The sequence below is a fragment of the Micromesistius poutassou genome (assembly GCF_964030765.1).
Source record: "Micromesistius poutassou genome assembly, chromosome: 3".
Classification (NCBI taxonomy): Eukaryota; Metazoa; Chordata; class Actinopteri; order Gadiformes; family Gadidae; genus Micromesistius; species Micromesistius poutassou.
In genome coordinates this window covers 21,481,994-21,500,906 of record NC_140273.1, presented here as the reverse complement: position 1 = coordinate 21,500,906, position 18,913 = coordinate 21,481,994, and the positions used below count along the sequence as shown (strand labels likewise).

General features: G+C 40.7%; 1 pseudogene across 1 annotated transcript; it reads left to right on the top strand.

Annotated features, from left to right (window-relative positions):
* Positions 1 to 14,222: 14,222 nt before the first annotated feature.
* LOC311341148 lies at positions 14,223 to 18,494 on the top strand (annotated as a pseudogene). Its single transcript has 10 exons — positions 14,223 to 14,710; positions 14,874 to 14,965; positions 15,063 to 15,434; positions 16,386 to 16,659; positions 16,758 to 16,886; positions 16,996 to 17,091; positions 17,267 to 17,383; positions 17,472 to 17,631; positions 17,724 to 18,342; positions 18,489 to 18,494. The product of its transcript is annotated as an uncharacterized misc_RNA (transcript).
* The last annotated feature ends 419 nt before the right edge of the window (positions 18,495 to 18,913 follow it).

The following is an 18,913-nucleotide window of genomic DNA, read 5'->3' as shown; positions in this document are numbered from 1 at the left end:
GCAAAACATCTGCGTTTTAACCAAAAAACGGCTCCGTGTGGACGGGCCCTTAGTTTTGCTTTTATTTTAAGGGCCCCTATTTAACCACCAGGTGTGGTGTGTTTAGCTATTACAAGCCGTTTCAAAATCTGACTTGTGGGACAGGTCAGATTTTGAAGTGGGACTGTCACAATTTGGACTGTCCACTCAGTCTACCAGCCTACCCACTGGACTGTAGCAACTGGTAGGCTTATCTGTCCATCATATGTCAAGGTTCACACTCCCACTTGTCACTAAGGCTTCAGTCACACATTCTGCCCAATTCGGGTTGATAGCTCAGATCCGATTTTTTGTTTTGGATGTTGAAATTATGTTTAACATGTGGTCAATATCGGATTCAAGTCTGAACTGGCCACAATCCGTTCACATCAAACTTGCATGAATGTCAATCAGTTCCGTTGCAAGAAAACTGACTTGAATCTGATTTGGGACCACATATGAAATTAAAAAAATGGAATAGAAAAATCCTGAATTGAGAAGATCAGATTCAATGTGATTTTGCCCACTTCTGCCAGCTGTGTAAAGATGCCAGCGTCACAGGGCGGGTTTATTTTGAACGTCTTGTATAGTATACAAATGGTGCATTCACATCGCTGGGAATTATGGGGAAAACATTTTCGCGACGTTGGAAAGTTCTCGTGAACGACACGCTCTGATGATTCTACTTCCATTCGGCAACTGGGGCCAGATTTTGTTAACAGAGTTGCCCAGTTGGTGACGTATGGTTTACTAGTGACGCGTGAACATGAAAGTTTTACTCAATATAGAAGAATCAACCATCATATCACATATTTTACTATTGATTGACGTTGTAACCATCTGTTGGCATCGACTTTGCTCAGTTTTAAATGTTGTGTACTGGTAAACCAGCTCTAGATAAGGGCAAGTGTAGCCTTCCATACAGTGGCAATACAATGTGCTTCTCATAAATAAAAGCAAAAGGATAGTAGTACAGCTACAAGGAAATAAAGGAGTGCAAACTTGAAACTGATCATACGTTCTGTTTAGTTCTGACTGTTTTTTATTGGATTAAAAAACCCTGCTGTGAATAACTTTTAGATTCCCAACGCAGTGCACGTGAACGGTCGCTGTCGGGAACACGCGTAAGCGTGAGCGTCATCACTAGCAAGCCGTCTCGTTATCACCAGGATCATGAACGTGCCTAAACTGGCCTCGTTAAGAAAAGCCTGACCTCTAGTGGAAAGATGCAGTGATGCAACATAGACACTGACACAACCAGGGCCTCTGTGCTGTGGCTCCTAGGATTTTTGTATTTTTTCAGCTTTTTATTCCATGAATACATTATTTCAATGTGTTTAGGTCTGTTATGAAGAAATTAGTATGATGCATTTGATGGGAAAAATAGCCTAACGAGCACATCACCCCAGCTGAAAAATAAATGTGCTAAGTGTACTAAAATTTAGCATACTTTTGTATACTTGAAGCCACACTAATCATCATTATACTTCAAGTGTTTTCATGATTAGTTAACTTGAAGCATGCTATTTTGGAACAACTAATTTTGTACTAAATATATTTTAATTGTAATTAAATTGTAGAAAAGCTCAACTTGAAGTGTATTTAGTGTACTTTTATGTGCTAAAGTGGAACAACTTAAAGTATATTTTGTATACTTTAAGCATATGGCTTTATATGTACTAATATATGCTTAATTATTAAAATTAAAGTGTACTTTGTTTGTATTATAAGTACATAAAAAATTATTTGTTAGTGTCTTAAAAATATATAAGCTTTATACTTTCAATATATTCTTACTGTGCTAATAGTATGCTTAATTATACTTTTGGCTTATTCCAATTACTAAAAAAGCATACTTTGCAGTTAATAGTCAATATACTTTATCATTACTTTGCTATATTACTTTTTACCTTGCACATACTTGCAAATGTATTACCAGGGTACTAAAGGCTGAAAGACTTGTGGGACTACTTCCAGGTGAAAAAATATATTTTTATGTATTTGTACCATATAGTACATACAAAAAACATACAACGAATGTATGAACACTTACATTATGGCAGCAGACCAGACCTAAACATTTCAGCAGACCTAAACATTTCACATAAACTTAACAGAACACAACAAAAATAACAATGAAAGACAACATTCCTTAATTCCTTAACATTCCTGCCTAACCCCTCCCACCATACAGAAACACACACCACACATTATGTTCCCTTTTTTTGGCTGAACTGCTCATTGTTACATTTTCGTCTGATGGCCGCGCGCACATCAGAGACAGTTGTCTGTCGGAATTCCAGAAGAACAGCATCTGTTGACCAAATAGACAAGGGATAATGTAAGTCACGCAGCATATTCATAGTATTTTGAACAGTACATCAAAGGGGTATTCCAGAAAGGAGGTTCAACAAACTCGTAACCTAATATAGGCTATAAAAACAGTCTCGTGATTACTCCTCACTCTGGTTTTAGTCATATTCTGCATATTAAACAAGGTAAAAGTTTATTCAGTGGATATTTCAGCTTGTAGCAGCTTTTACCACAAACAGATACCTCCTGATTAACACACATCCTGTCTCTTAACATCCTGCTGAGTAAATGAACATGTGGAAGAAGGCAGAGGTGGTGGTCACCTCCACCACGTCTGACAGAGGCAGAGGAGGTGGTCCTGGGTCAGGTCGCTGGGTGACCAGAGGCTGAGGGCGTCACTCACCCCCAGGACCCAAGAGGCAGACACACACTTTTATCTACAGATAGTACTAGAAGTTATTTAATATTATCCTAAATGCAGCGGCAAATTAGAAACATGTACTTTGAAATTGCGTTGTTGGAGGCAATGGTGTGATGATGGTTTTCCTACTTTTGTAGCTATCTGTGGGAAATAAAGAAAGCCAAATGAAATGTGAATAATTCCTCTTTTTCTGACTGCTGGAAGGTGATTGATTAACCTGCAAAGTGATAAAAATTAAGAGGTCCAGATCTGAGAGCACGTCAGCGGTGACGTGTAGCCTGATATTCGATGTGCAGCCAGACTGAGAATATTGTTCCGATAAATGACGGACTGATGAGAAGTGGTACCGTTCGGCTCAGGGAATGAGAGCTCATCTAAACAAATCTAAATAATCCCCCTGTTGTAAAACTATGTGAATTATTCCCCGCCAGACTCAGGGTTTCTTCAAGTAAACCTGCCAGCGAGCAGGTTAGGTTCCCAGAGTCAGCTACCATGGTGACTGACAGAGTTCAAGATACCTCTCATTCAGGAAAAAAAAAAACAGAGAGTTTCCCTCATCTCAGGGTTCACTTATGTTTTCACATAACCTGCTTTCTGGAATACCACTCATACCACATACCACTGGAAACTCTTGAGAAATTTTATCAGTATGGTATACCAATACTGCTACCAGTAAATAGTCCAACATGTATTTAGTAATTAGTGGTGGTCAGTTTCCGTGTGATCTCGCTGCTATAGAAATCACAGAAGCTTTTAAATAGACTACATGTAACTCAAAACAATTACATACCTGTAATAGCCTGCACTTTCTCAATATCAAGCTGTGTTTTTGGCGGCCCCCCCTTCCCAGACTTTCCAGTTAGGGTGGACTGTGCAAGGCCCTCCTTTGTGAATACCAGGACAGCCAGCTCCTGGGCAAAAATGGTCATGCGAGATCTATTCAGCCGCAGGAAAGCCCTCTTTGAAACGGTCACTGTGCTGCCTGCCAAGGGGTGCTGCATGGGAGAGAAAGAGAGGATAAATTGGACAGATTATCTCTCCCTACTTATGAGGAATGAACAGACATTATCCAAACATTAAAAAATGTTAATTCAATCTTTACTTGGAAACACTGCTAGTATATATAGACCACTAGGGAGGGAGTGCTATGACCAGTGGTGTTGATGTTCCCACTGACAGCAAGATAATTCATAAGACTTGTGAAACATATAATTTATTAATCCCATCACTTTATTGCTGATCCAATTACCAACAAGATGAGGCTGCCAAAGACAAAAGGTCCATAGTGCAAATATAGAATTCTTTATGAATGAACTGTCAAGTAATGAATACATACGTTCAACCCTCAATTATAACATACCATTTCAATTTCACTGTCCACAGAAGATGATGACGCTGCAAATGAAGGGGTCTCTCTAGAGGACATCAATGCCCGGACACACTCCACACACTCCCTCATTAATTTAATCATTTCTGGCAGGTCTAGATGAATGTAATAATAAGTGGGAAAACATTTGGTTTGTTAGTTAGTAAAAATAATGGTACTTAAACTCAGTACAGGACAATAAATAATGTGGAAACACCATTGTTTAATAAACATACTGTGTTCTGACATGTCAACCCCTCTAATTCCAATCTGAACACCCACCATGAAGGCATGACATGATTTCATTAATTCCAGGTGCCATACCATTATCATCCGTCAGCTTCTTCAAGAGAGAATGAGAGATTAGAATCACATTAAACTTCATTAAGGTACAATAGACTTTTACAGAACCTGATGTGCGGAATCATGGGAGGAAATAGCAGCAGATAAAATGTTGTGTTCATTTTGTATGTTAGAAATTGTGATTATTTTATGTTTTTCTGGATCCCAATAAACACAACAGGAAATACAGTATGTTTAAAAGACACTCTTCTAATCCACACTACCGTGTGGGACAAACATTAATGAAAGTTGTTTGAAAATGATTATATTGTTGAATATATTAAATAAAAGTAAATTAAATTCATTATGCTTAGTTGGCATGCACATGACAGCCAAAAGGAGTTTATATGTGAAAATAAGATATGTAACAATTGTGAGATTAAGTTTTCCATGCAGTTGGGTGTAAGATCTCTGTCCTTTGCCTGACCTATTCATTCAATATAATATAATTTTACCATAATAATATAATATTCAATGTAAATGTACTTGCCATTCTCTGGGCTGGGGAGAAACCCAACTCATCATCTGAGGCATGGTCTTGAAACTTTAAAAAGTGAAAAGAGAAAATAGCGGTGAAAAGCAATACAACAGAGAAAGAATTTTTGTGTGAGAGTACACAACAGCTGGGAAAGAAGTATGACTTACAATGTCATGCCGTTGTGGACTTCCTATGCATGTGTCATCAGAAGTTGGACTGGATGCCAGGGGTAAAAGCACACGTCTTGCTGCCTTCTTTGCTCGCTTTCCCTGAAGATAAACGTTTATATGGTAAAAGTAGGAAAATGATTAGTTATATCGTGAAATTTGAGTTGTTATAATAGAATATATAGAATAGGTGTTTCGCAGGACTAAAAGATTCTGTCCAATATTCCTCAAATCAAGACCTTTTAGTGAAGTGTCTGAGGGACACCACAGCTGTTGTAAACTTTGTAGCCCCCTGCTCAAGAAAGAAGCATGCCTTACCCCATGAACACGTTGTGGAGATTCATTCTCAGAACTGTAGAGGTGATCTTGTGTGTCCAGGGCCCTCTTCTGAGACAGGCAAGTCTTCAGGTTTTGTAACACCTGGTCCCTGGCTGCCTCTTTAATCCTGGTTTGCTCTGCCTGTCAAAAATGTTTATGATGTAAAAATGTTGGCTTCCTACAGAAAGCTTTGTGTAATCAAGTTCACATTTTAGATGTCTTCTTATTTAAAGTTCCCTTAATTATCTCACCACCCCTCAGATATAGCATATTTGGTGTCTCTGTACATAAAAATGCACGTAGTAGTTGAATCTGTAGACCTCTGGCAGCCACAACAACAAAATACTGCTACATCGAGATGTTTCAGTATTATTCATCTAATGTTGTCATATATAACAATAAATCAGTCAGAGGGAGCAAATCAGTGCATTTACTTTGATAGTTTACCTACATTTTACTGCACATAATTATGCACTTTAACTTGAGTGGGATTGTTCATGCATGATTTGTAATGGAGAATTTTAGCATTGCTTAACTGTTTTTTTTTTTTACTTAGGTAAATGATTTGAATTTTGTCAAGACCTCTACGAAAATGCACCTGGATGTGTAGCTAGCCAAAGTATTGGAGACAGCATGTCAGCTAGCGCAGCATTAAGGAACGTTGCGTGCACTCACCTGTTTGGACGTTTTAGGCTTCACTACGTCGGTCTCACACATCTTCTTTTTCATGCGCACACCCCTGCTTTCTTCCTTGGCCCAGATATCATTACCGAGAAGGAATAAATTCTTCTTCGACACAAGTTCTTTGTAGGAATCTGATATAACGAGAAGCGTACAAAAAATAAGTTCAGCCTAGACAGTTTTCCTAACAACGACCAAATTAAACAGTTAACTGCTAGCTAGCTGACCGAGTTGGAAAAATAATAATAGGTATTCAGAATACTTATTACCCATTACCGTATTCTCCATACTTGCCTCCAAATAACAGCACCTTAGCAGGCACCGTCCTGTTTGGTTCTTTTCTCGTGGGCCATTTTATTTCAATCCAGTTCGCATCGTCATTTAAGTCCGGCTGGGATGCCACTTGGGTGAACTGGTCGCTACCAAGAATGAGCGACGTACTTTCCACTTTAAGTGTTTTATCAAACAAGTAGTAGACGGCGAATTTGAACATTGTAACACCTGCAAACCTGCTTTCACGCGACTGACCTAACCTGCAACCTGTTGCATCTGACCTAGCTCAGATGCAACGGACGTCGGTTGAGAACGTCCGCAGCTCTGATTGGCTGAAAGTGAAAAACGAAACTGATGCAGTTGATGGTCAGACACTGTCATAATACAGTTACAAAATCATCATGCCAGAAAAACGAAACTTGAAGAGACATTTGAATTCTGATGAGACTCAACCAGGGACGCCAAGAACAACAAAATACAGAAGACTTCAACCGAACCAGGTAAAGAAAAAAAAAATGGTGAAATGCTGTGGGCTACAACGAAAATTTAAATTTTACTCTCCCGCCTAATTCTGTATTCTGTATGACATTATGAAGTGAAACGTTTCAAGATAAATAGTAGGCCTACCCCATCAAAACATTATTGTTAAAGTGTTATTAGCAATGAGGTAAAAATACGTCAAAATCATCTTGTTATTGACTTCACGTCAAAGACTTCCGCACTGCAGACCCCATACACTTAAAAAAAATATATAGGCTATATCTTATGTCTGTGACATCTGCAGAAAAAATAGGATATAAACTTGTCATCATCTTTTCAAAAACAACAATATTTATCTTTGGTAGCCTATATCATAATATCCTAGCTATAAGATCAGCCTATCTGATGGTTAACATATTTCTAAAAGACAATATTCCTTCCAGTATCTTCATCCTAAAATGTTTGCCCAAATCCACTGTAAGTCATCAAGGGTAATGCATCAACACTACTGCTAGCTAGTGGATAAAGCACTAGTCGTGTTCAGGTTTCCTATTATCTTTGTTTTTACTGTATCCACAGAAAAAGAGTAAATTGTTCTACAAGAGATTTCTCAGTACATCTTCAGTTCCAAGAACATCCCTTTACAGAAGAAAAGTTACTGAAAAGGTAAGTTCAGGAGAAATAAATGCTACAGTAGTAAATGTATATTTATATTCCAATGTTCAACCACACTGAAGCTGCATTTAATTCCTCTATATTTGTCTCAGAATTGTCTTACAGATCATAGTAATGCAGATACTTACCAAGAAGTGGATAGAGAGAGACAGGAGGACAGAGAGGAAGATGACGGAAGTGGACAAGAACACAGAGAGGAAGATGACGGAAGTGGACAAGAGGACAGAGAGGAAGATGATGGAAGTGGACAAGAACACAGAGAGGAAGATGACGGAAGTGGACAAGAGGACAGAGAGGAAGATGATGGAAGTGGACAAGAACACAGAGAGGAAGATGACGGAAGTGGACAAGAACACAGAGAGGAAGATGATGGAAGTGGACAAGAGGACAGAGAGGAAGATGATGGAAGTGGACAAGAACACAGAGAGGAAGATGACGGAAGTGGACAAGAGGACAGAGAGGAAGATGATGGAAGTGGACAAGAACACAGAGAGGAAGATGACAGAAGTGGACAAGAACACAGAGAGGAAGATGACAGAAGTGGACAAGAACACAGAGAGGAAGAGAGGAGCCAAGCCGGAAATCAAGATTCAAACCAATGGAAGGTACTACCATTTAATTACAGATGATCTGTATATTGGTTATTTTACATTACATGTAAGCGACATCTCTCTTAATAGGACAACACTGTCAGTTTGGCTTATGTTTTCTTATTGTGTTTTAGGTATGAATGTGAGCAATCTTGTCTTGTATTACAGAAACACCATGATGACGATCCTGTATACCCAGGTGCTCCCCTCACAAAAGGACAGAGTCTGCTCTTACTCATGTCATATGTACTGAGGCACAATTTGACAGGAGTAGCTCTTCAGGATCTTCTTACAATGTTTAATGAACATTTCCCTGGCTTGGTGCCAGCAACCTCATATCTTTTTCATAAAGCGTATGGACAGTTTGGCCACTATGTGCCCCATTTCTATTGTATCAACTGTGAAAGCTATATGGGACCCAGTGAGACAGCTCCAAAAGATTGTTCTTCTTGTAATGCTGAATTTGACATTGAGAGAAACTTAAGGGTTGGGTCTTACTTTCTTGTACTTAGTCTATCAACCCAAATAGTGGACATTCTGGAAAAATCTGGGATGCATTTAAATGAAAGACAATCAATTCCAGGCATTATTTCAGATATTCAGTGTGGGGCTGAATATGAAAAACTCAAGAAGAGTGGACAAATAGGGGCTGATGACATATCACTAATGTGGAATTGTGATGGAATTCCAGTTTTCAACAGCAATAATTTTCAGATATGGCCAATTCAGTGTCAAATCATAGAGCTGTCACCAAAAGATCGCCAAGCCAACATATGTATACCATGCTTATGGTTTGGTAAAAGCAAGCCAAATATGATCACATTTTTAACTGCTTTTGTGGCAGAGCTCAAGGAACTGGAACAGACTGGAATTAAATGGATGGACTCTGAAAATGTAGAGCATACAAGCAAAGTTCATTTACTCCTGTGCTCCTCAGATTCAATTGCTCGCCCCCTCCTGAGAAACACAAAACAGTTCAATGGCAAATATGGGTGTGACTTCTGCCTTCACACTGGTGGTGGTCCATATGTCTGGGAAACCCCAGAACCACCTTTACGGACAGAGATGGATCATTTTCAGCATGCTATGCTGGCAACACCTGCTAATCCAGTAATGGGTGTGAAAGGCCCATCCCCTTTGATGGAACTTGAGAGCTTCAAGATGATCACTGGATTCATTCCTGAGTACCAACACAGTGTCTGCCTGGGTGTCACTAAACAGATTACATCTCTGTGGCTAGACAGTAAGCACCATAATGAAGACTGGTACTTGGGCAGCAAGGTCAGTGATATAGACCAGGAATTGCTGGCCATTAAACCACCTGTGGAGGTCACAAGGGCACCAAGATCAGTGAAGGACAGAAAATTCTGGAAAGCATCTGAGTGGAGGTCATTTTTGTTGTTTTATGCATTGCCTGTTTTGAATGGCATTCTGAAAAAGAAGTATTGGAATCATCTTTTTTTATTCGTTTTTGCGATAGACACTCTTCTTCAGGATGCCATCAAAGTGAGACATGTGGATGTGGCAGAACAAGCTCTGCGAAAATTTGTGCTCAACTTTGAGAAACTGTATGGTGCTGCTAATGCTTCTTTTAATGTGCATTTATTAATGCACTTGGCAGCAGGCGTGCGTAACTGGGGACCACTGTGGGCAACATCCACATTTCCATTTGAATCATTTAATGGGACTTTGCTTAGGTTTTTCATTGGAACAACACATGTGCCAACACAAATAGTGAATAGATTCCTTCGGTGGAGGGGTCTCTCAAAAAAAGCAGGCACTACAATGGCAAATGCTAATGACAGCATAAAGACATTATTTGACAAACTTCAAAGTACCTCTAGCTTAAGAAAGAAATCAAAGGAGTTTCAACATAATGTCAGAGGTTTTGGCTGCCCAAAGAAAGTTAGCACATCTGTGTTGCAGAGGATGGCTATTGAAAGTTTAATAGGAGTGACCGTTCATTCAGGTTTATTTTATGACCGTTTCATTTGTAGCAGTGTGGTTTATCATTCATATAATAACACAACTCTTAAAAAAAGAAATAATTCAGTTGTACAGTTAAATGATGGAACATTCTGCAAAGTTATGACCCTGGTGGCTTTTACATCTGATGATGGGGCCTCATCCACATCCACCAACTTCTGTATTTTAGTAAAAGAGCTTGCCAAGAGTGGAGGAAAGGTGTGTAGAGATGCTCAGTTAAATATATCTTCCACATTTATAAATGAGGTGTCTCACACCCATAATGTATTTGCCGTGCATCCCCAATCACTCAAGCGTAAATGTGTAATGGTTAAGTCCAAGGACAAAATGTATGTCATTCCACTTCCCAACAATGTTGAAAGAGACTAAAATTCTTGGGGAGCTACTACTTTACAGACATCAACGCCAAAACGACCTCTACATATCACTCCTATACGCATGAATACTGTCAGTGACTTTTTGATCTGTACACTCTCCAATTGGTCTTGTTTGCAGTAGCCCTGCTTTTTCTCCATTAAACAATACCAATGAAATGTTCTTTTTTTTAACACTTGTGACAATGTTAAGTTAACACAGTGTGAGTGAACTTCATTTTTTTGCTTATAATTTAGCCAGTATTGTCTGTTGCAATATGGGTGATGCTATCTGTTAAATCATAATGTAGCACTGCACCAACTTTAAACCACTTGCTTTTCAGCAGAACACACATTTTTTGTGCACATGTACTTTTGAAGTGTGCATTTAATGTTTTGTTTAATGTCATTTTGTGTGTAAGATGTATTGTATCATATTTTTTTCACCAAACTGATTAAACATTACAGAACAGCTGCAATAATTGCTATCTGTGTACTTTACACACAGCACAAAATTTCATAAATGGGTTAAGTGCATTTTCATAGTAATACTATTGAACACTTTCTAAAAGAATGTCCTGAAGTACTAGCGTGAATAACTTCACTTCATAATTAGACTCAAATGTAACTTAAAATACACTCAAACTTAATATTACAGTGTTGATATTAAAATGTGTACTTTTAAAATATGCTTTCAGTGTATGTTACAATGACAATTTTGAGCATACAATTGATCAAAAATGTGTAAAAACAAATTTCAAATAAGTACACTTTAGAAAGTACACATAAATTTCACTTAAAGTATATTTTAGTATAATATATTTCTATAAAGTATAATATAGTATAATTATTTTAAAGTGTGTTAAAAGTGTTAGCGTGAAATTGTGATGCTAGTATACTTTTTTTATATTTACAAAAAGTACAATTTGTGTAAGTACATTTTCAACATACTATCGGAAATATAAATATACTTGAAATACAATAAAGTACTTTTTTTTTTCGCTTGGGACATGACATGTACATTACGAATATAGAATATAGTTAACTCTTGCTCTAACCGAATATAGTCAGCTATTTTTTCAGGTCAAGGCCTGAGCCGGAGGCTGCACATCCCAACTATGGGAGATGTTGGAGATTCATACAATGCACCACACATTCGCAAGAACAGGAGTCAGTCTGCTGATAACATTCGGCCACAACTCAGGGTCAAGATTAGCCTGGTTGGCACGACTTTCCAATGTTGATACTCAGCATTGGGTCTGGCCAAGACGTTAAGAGAATCCATTTCTCAAAGCGCATCCTTCAAACCTGGTTTACCCGCCCCCCTCAAATGCCTCAGTCTGCTATTGGTCGAAGCCAGAATAGGCGGTGTCGAAGCTTTAGATTAAACTCTTACCAAAGCCGGTCGGGAGCAAGGCAAATACATCTTTCTTTTCTATAAATGCCTCCAGGGCTGCTCTCTGCTCGGTTTTCAATACAAATGTCCGGTTGAAATCTTTCAACACAGCATCGACTGCTGTGTTGAACGCTGTCCGCTGCTCCATGCTGCTGTTTACAATGAGGTTCCGGTCGCTGCTCTACAGCGTCACTTACTTGAACACGCCTCTACCCAGAGCCGTTGGAGAGGCTCGACGTTGATTGGCTCTCGAAAAAGAGGGTGGAGTTCCCGAAAATTCGGGAGACAGAAATCGAGTTAATAGCACGGTTGGCCAGACTAGAAGTCAGCAGCGCTTTTGCGAGGCGTGACGTCACTAGTGTGGGCGCGACCAGGCTAGGTCAAGATACCCCTCGAGAAGCCCTCGCAGCTGGTTAGGAGAAACACAGGAGACACTCATAAAGACATCAGAGCCCGGAGGCTCAAAGTCAAGCTAAACATCCAGAAACACACACACCAGCCTAAACGCACACACCTCGAAAACGCACACACCTCGTTGGGAGGGAAAATACAGCATAAGACTGTATCACACAGAAACACCTCATGCTCTTCTGAAGCAGAACTTCCACGGAGGCGAAGCTCCAGACGACCTCAGCGCTGTTAGGGACAGCGTGATCTCTCACGCTTTATGAATCTGTATCACCTTTGCTACTTTACTCAATAAATCCAAGGCCCTCGTGCTGACAGACTTTATTACCTCTCCGTCTCATTTTATCTGGTCAAGTAACTAGACAGACAGTTTTTCCCTTTTTACTTTTTTACATTACTGTGCAATGTGTTCAAGGTTCCTAAATAATATGATGGTTCCATTTAGTAACCTTGTTCATTCTTTGCACCAACTCGGCCCAAAGAAAACCTTCTCTTACATGTTGAATATTATAAAAAATATTGCCAAACATACTTAATAAATACATTACAAAAAAAAAATCAAAAGCTGAAAATGAAACATAATTGAGTTGTATTTAAATGTAGTCAGCATTGAACCTGTAAACAGTCATACATTTAAGCTGCAAGCAGCGCTTGTAAACTGAAGAGAAGTACACAGGAAACCACGGCAGCATCCTGTAGCTGAACACAAACCACTGGTGATCTTAACACGTAATGTTGTCCATAGAAACAGCGTTGAACACTGCTTAAGTGTGTGTCCCTTGATACAGCCTTATGAGGCAACTCTACAGGAAGCAGCTACTCTTGACTCTTAAAGAACCACATGAAGTTCTGCTGAATGTACTTCTCTTCCTGCGTCTTATAACACCTGACTATCGCTGAACATTGGGTCCATTGATGTCAACATCTTTGTACAGCGCTCCATCATAACAAGGTTATAATAATCCACACTGTCCTCTACCAATACATCACAAATGTACATAAGTATATGAACTATACGTTACCTGGTTGCTGATTGATGTTACATCTCTACTGCTGGGTGTTTCTTGAGCAACATGGAGGTCTTCATCTTAAAGAAACACAACAGTCATTAATACGCCACAAAACCAGACCAGGGAAACAGTTACTGCTCATACAGAAGACATAATGAAACCAGCGTCCTGGAGTCACGCCCCTCTATGCTGCTACCACATTGCCACATTTAATGCATCTAAATCAAATGCCCAGTTCCGTTGGGTGATGAGTGGAAGACGAGACCCAATCACTAGTGCTGAGAGAGTCTCTCAGTGGCAGTGATTGGGTCTCGTCTTCCACTCGTCATCCAACGGTGCGTACCGTTATGGCCTCTGAACCAGCCCAGTGAACTGTGAACAGGTGCGCGTGCCAAAAGGGACCTGATTGGTTTACAAGCAGCTCGCTTCGCTCGTGCTGACCAGAGTGTGCACATCAAGGGATGCAGACCACCATCAGAAGCTGAAAGCACGCCTGACCTCGGCGATTTAATTTGGCGACTGAATAATTTTAATATTTTCTGGTATATCTAAGTTACCCAGGAGCTCTGTTGATATAGGCTTAGCTAATGTTAGCTACAGCTTGATGAATTGAGTCATTGAACACAGCAGGAGAGAACACAACGTTAGACAGCTAAAGCTCCGGTGGAAAATTATTAGCTAACGCTACCGTTAACGTTAGCCTAACATTAGCTACATATTGTTACTAAAGTTAGATGCTAGCTTGTATAGCTAACGGTAAATCACAAAAAAAGAAAAACTGGTTAATGTTAGTGCTACTTTCTAAAATCTCTACAACTCGTTTTTCCAGGATGTGTGGATGATTTTGAGGTGAGGGGACTGACAAGGCTGAAGGGTAAAGTGGTCCATCGTTCTATCAATAAGGCTAAACTAGAAGTTAACACTAATACAAACATTATTTTTGCAGAATGAGTGTCTTAGGGGAGAAGGATTCAGCCATTGTTAAACAGCTGGATGCTGGATTGAAATGCAGCTGGAACTGCTCTTGGCTAAAACTGGAAGGCAAGGTCTCAGTAAAAGAGCAAGAGGTGTCCTTTCATCTAGATGTATTCAACAAAATCAACAGGCAGGGATTTGCCAGATGCATTCTCTGCCACAAAGATATCAATTATGCTAACAAAGGCAGCCATGCTCTGCAGGTTCACTGCCAGACTGAAGTTCACAAGAAGAAGGTGATGATAGCTTCCACTCATAGTGTTGCCAGCAGCTTCCTTCCAGCATCAGCTAGGGTGAGTCCAGCAAGCCAGAGTCAAGCCAGCCAAGGGCCAGAAACAATCAGGCAGAAGTGCCAGGGAAAGATCCCCGTACCAGTTATAAACCGCATAGCAAATGCAGAGGTAGGTGGTGTATGCCTGTTAGTCAGCACAGGCATCATACAAGATGATCCATGGTCTAGGTATTTCCATTTTCTTTCTTACCAAGTGTTTTCATTTCCATTTTCCTTAAACTACCATGTTGCTATATATACTGCTATGTTGCCAGAATTACCTGTTGTATTATTTATATTGTACCAATTAGATTATGCATGTGATGTGACAAATCAGTCCGACTTTGTGTAGGGCGGACCTACTCTGAGAGGACCTTTTCCAATATGAAGATATTTCCCTTTTCGTTAAATTTAGATGAGAGTACCTCCAACAACAACAAAAAGGTTGGTCTCATATTAAACTATTGCCATCAAAGTCCTTCTGTTTTTGCTTCAGTGTATGCCCTGTAAAATGTTGCATGGCTTATAAACCATGTTGAAGGTCCTCTCCATGCTCGTTTGCTACTATCATGCAGACTTGAGGAAGGTGATAGTGGAGCATTTGGGGTCCTTGGAGATCGTGAAGGTGAATGCTGCTTCTTTAGAGAAGGTGCTCTGTGAGTTCTTTGAGAAAAACAACATCCCGTGGAATAACCTTATGAGTATGCTGATGGACTTGTGTGCTGTGATGAGGGGCAGCAAGACTGGCCTCGAGATCAGGATGCACCAATACTGTCCCAACCTGCTCAATGTTGATGGGGACTCCTATCATCATATACACAATGCGGCAAAGAAGTTCTCAGAGCCCTTTGACAGCTACTTGGAGAAGCTGTTCAGTGATCTCCAGGTTGACCATCAGTGGAGTCCAGACCAGGTAAAAAAAAATGCTAAGCACATTTGACACAACAGTGCTTCACCGCCCTCTGTTGAGCACTCACAGTAGCAGACTCCACCCATGTGAATTTGGTATAACCTGAATTTGTCAGCTCTAGTCTAGACCATGGCTGCTGGCCCTACTGTACTGTGGTAAAACTATGGAATGTTGTGAGGGACCGGCGTGGTCACCCCACGTATCTGGGATTTGGCCAACCAGATTCAGAGAGTGTGGGCAAAAATGAGGGCAATTGTCTCAGGGCAAAAAAAAAGTGAAGCTTTATTTTCTTCCAAAACATTCACAAAAAAAATAAAGCAAAGTTCCAAAAGAAAAGAAAATGACTGCATAAATCAGCAAGCATAAGCTAGATAGCATAACATAGCTTAACCAAAACATACCGCTCTCGCACTGGCCTCCCATCAAGCCAGCACCACCTTCAGCCTCCAAACACCAAATGAGGCAGCCCTTAAATAGGGAAATGCATTGGACCAATCAAGGCTGTATGGGCCATACCACTATTTGGGGGAACATTCTGTAGCTAAAGCTACCAATTCTACATAACTGACCAGAAAGTACATTGTGTGAATACAAAATAAACATGACACTAAATAAACAATCACCAAATATATACATACCCACACCTTGTGCACAACCTATAGATATTTACAAAACAGCTGTTTATATCAACACCCCCTGGGCTATTCCCTGATGGCATGATCCTGAGATTTCATTACCACACTGCCCCCTACCGTGGCGGAAGTCCAATTTCACACCATCCCAATTATAATGTATATACACAATATAATTGTAATAATAATAATAATAATAGTAATAATAATAATAATAGTTTATCTTATGCGAGACTGTGAGAAGGGGGAGGGTTTCACCTTCTCACAAATGTGTAGAATGTCTATGTGTTTCTTTCAAAATCTTTTTTCTGTCTTTTGTCAGGTGATGTACCTCAAGGAGATAGCTATGATTCTAAATCTCCCTGCCTCCAGCCCACAGAGGGTTTTTGTTCCTCATCGCTGGCTGTCTGCATACGATGCCAGCATGGCAACCCATGCCATGATGCCTGCATACAGAGTCCTCTATTATGGCTACCTCTCCACTGCAGATAAGGAGCTGTATAGGGAGCCTTTGGAACTGATGTACACCAAGTACCACGTCAACCAGGCGGCAAGAGCCCATATCAAGGTGGTTCAGGAGGAACTCAACAGGAAAGGTGATGAGACTTGATGTTCAATCCCCACTTGTTTTGAAGTTACTAATGAGGAGGAATATGTATTGTGTTTTACACTTACATTAATTCATCTTTGACAGGCATGACTCCGCAAGGCTGTGAGAGAAAAAAGAGGGTATGTCAAAAGCTGTGGCATGAGGAGACGACAACAGTCTTACGGCTCAGCATGTTTGCTGGCTATTTTCAAGGAGTATGTCATGGTTTTTCAGGTGGGTGTTAGTTATGCTTGGAATTACTGCAACTTGACTGCACGTGCATGCACGCACATCCAATGTTGGCAATCAATCAATTTCATAATAATTTGTTTTACATACACAGGGTAGCCAGACATTGGTTCACAAACTTCTTGATCAGCAGCTTGAGCTGTTCCTGGCCTTCATGGTTTGCTTCGTGAAGGCTGAACACATTACTCAGGTAATTAACTCCTCCTTACACCCACTCTGCCTACATTAGTATATTGATTTTATCCCTATTTTTACTTTTCTGTTGTCTGTGCTATCAGTTGAGTGTTTCCTTTTTTATTAAGCAACCTGGGGTCTTTTGAAAGGCACTTAAGGTATTACCCCCATTAATTACTTCCCTTACACAGCTGTCTCCCAGGGCTCTGAGGGAGATGGTCCTGGAGGATCATATGCTGCTGCCCTCCAAGGAGGTCTATGTGGGACAGGAGGCTGACATGTTCAGGAGCCAGAATCCCAATCATGCTGTAAGTACCCTGCATCACCTGCATCACCTTTTTTCTCAATTGTTTTTGAGACTTAAAATAATGGTCAGTTTTTGGTGTTTTGTGTCAGCTGTTGGCGCCATTCCTAGCAGACGTCAGGAAAGCCTACATCACCACTGCAGTGTACCTCCAGAAGAAGCTCCCCTTGGCCAGACTCCGACTCTGACAGCCCTGTCTGTTCTGGACCCTCTTCTGAGAGGCCACTCACGGGCAACCATCCAGTTGAAGAGGTAAGAATAACTGCCATATTACCAGGTACTTTGGGATTTTTGTTACCTCATGTCCTTAAACTGATTTCAAATTCTCATCCATTTCTTGGCAGGCTGAGTGGTATGCTGAGGCACCTCTTGCCAGCAGACCAGGACATCCAGAGAGAACTTGTGCAGTTCAATGTTGACCTGACCGTCCCCAGTTTCAAGGAGGGAGAGAGCATCGTGGAGTGGTGGGGTCATGTCTTTGACAAGCCAGATAAGTACCCCTCCCTGAGTGCGATGGTTAAATGTTGCCTCTCCATCTTTCACGGACAAAGGGTTGGGTCTTCTTTTAGTTTGATGAATGATGTAATTGACCAAAGGAGTGGCAACATGAATGTACCAACATTTAATGAAATCCAGATGGTCAAGTACACCCTGCAGTCCAGGGGGAAGACAGCCGTGCAGCTCTTCAGAAGGGTTAGGGTTAGGATGTGAAGTTCAGGGAGGTGGACAGAACACTATGCAAGAACATCAACTCTGCAGCAGCCACATACAAACGCCAGCAGAAGATGAATCAGAAAGAAAAGCAGCAGCAGCAGAGGAAGTATGCATCTGGCAGTGCTCAAGAAACAGACTGCTGAAGAAGAGAAAAGGGCGAGGCTGAGACATGTGGCAAAACAGCGAAAGCGGGCCATGGAGACACTGGTGGTCCAGGCAAAGAAGAAAAAATTAGATCTGGTTCTGAGAGTATTACAAACTGTCCTTAAGTCTCAGGAGGGAGTGTTGCAGCTGTTACTACAGTATCACAAGGACATCCCTTTACTCTCCCTTTTATTCAGTATTTTGTACAAAACAAGATTGATTGTGTTCCTTTTCTAAGTTGACCCTAACAGATTTAAAATAATATATCTGTAACGGGTAAGGAGCGAGAGGAGACCCAATGTTTGGGAGGAAGAAGTCTTTATTCGCCTCCAAGACGCTTAAATAACAACTTAAATGGCACGTTGCGGATTCTACTACATCTGACCACATAAACTGAAATAAAATGATGTTCTTTGCAACTGGTCGTGTCCTCCCGTCCGCAACACCTTCCTTCTCTGCTTTTTCTCCCCCTTCACTGAAAAACAAAGCACACATAAATACACCTCCTTCATTGGCCCTGATCGCGGGCACCTGTCCGCAATCAGGTCCAATCCCCCCCCAGCCGATCCGGTGTGCTCCCAACCGTCCTCTACCTCCCCCCGCAGGCCAGACGTCGCACGTCCCCCTCCACATACCCCCACCGCCCGACACAGGCCGGGGTTACATCCGGCCGCCA